The sequence below is a fragment of the Penaeus monodon genome, chromosome 6 (assembly GCF_015228065.2).
Source record: "Penaeus monodon isolate SGIC_2016 chromosome 6, NSTDA_Pmon_1, whole genome shotgun sequence".
Taxonomy (NCBI): Eukaryota; Metazoa; Arthropoda; class Malacostraca; order Decapoda; family Penaeidae; genus Penaeus; species Penaeus monodon.
Genome location: NC_051391.1, coordinates 17,213,157 through 17,214,412, shown reverse-complemented (window position 1 = coordinate 17,214,412; position 1,256 = coordinate 17,213,157).

The following is a 1,256-nucleotide window of genomic DNA, read 5'->3' as shown; positions in this document are numbered from 1 at the left end:
GGGAAAAACTCGTTATTTCTGAACAGGACAAAAAATCCTGAGCGTACAGAAAAAAATGTTTAGACATAAAATTGAAATACTGGATATTAGTAATGTATTATACTTCCGCCCACTCATTGTACTGTCATTCACGGTATCACACTATGCAGTTTTCAGATAAGTTTAATTTGTATGTTTTTACATTATATATATATATTATATATATATTATATAATATATATATATATATATATATATATATATATATATATATATGCAAGTGTACGTTCAGATATAATCTGATTATGATTGCACTGAAAGTAAAATTCTAAAATAATAGAAGAGAGAGAGAGGGGGGGAGAGAAAAAAGAAACACTATTACAATAAATATATCTTTGACACAGACGCACACGAATATGTTTGCTTTCCGAAACAGACCGTTCTCTCTCTCTCTCTCTCTCTCTCTCTCTCTCTCTCACTCACTCACTCACTCACTCACTCACTCACTCACTCACTCACTCACTCACTCTCTCTCTCTCTCTCTCTCTCTCTCTCTCTCTCTCTCTCTCTCTCTCTCTCCTGCGCTGTGGTATATAGATATATTTCAGTATCCTTAGATGTCAAGAACCTAAAAAAATATCCAACATTCTGAGAAGTTTATGATTTGAGTTGCTTTCTTCTGTCATCTAAAACGGATTTATCTGTTTTAGACGATTAGACTTTATAACTCCACCTTTTCCAAAAGCAGTTAAACTTGTAGCAGTTTAAGAAGGATCTGCGATGGTAATATGGGCTTTTGAACATCTATATTTCTAGACCACGAGCGTTGCATTTGTTTCATTACTCGCTGCCGTCGCAAATCTAGGCTCGTTTTTTTATTATTTATTATCACTGGTTTCCTTTTACTTGGATATTTCTGCATGTCCCCGGACGTCTCTTTTTATATATCGAACTCTGCTTTTGGTAACATTTAATGGAATTCGTGTTGAACTTCTGAATAGTGATTTTCGTGTTCAGGTTATCGGAACTATGCGTTCTGGGCGAGCTTCATACATGCATTAATGGTACAAACTATGTATGGTGTATATATATGCATAAGTGTGTGTGCGTGTCTATATATACATGTATATATTATATATATGTAATATATATATATAATATATAATACATATATATGTATGCATATATGTTAATGTGTATTTATATATTTTTATATGTGTATATATACATACATGTGTGTGTATATATATATATATATATATATATATATATATATA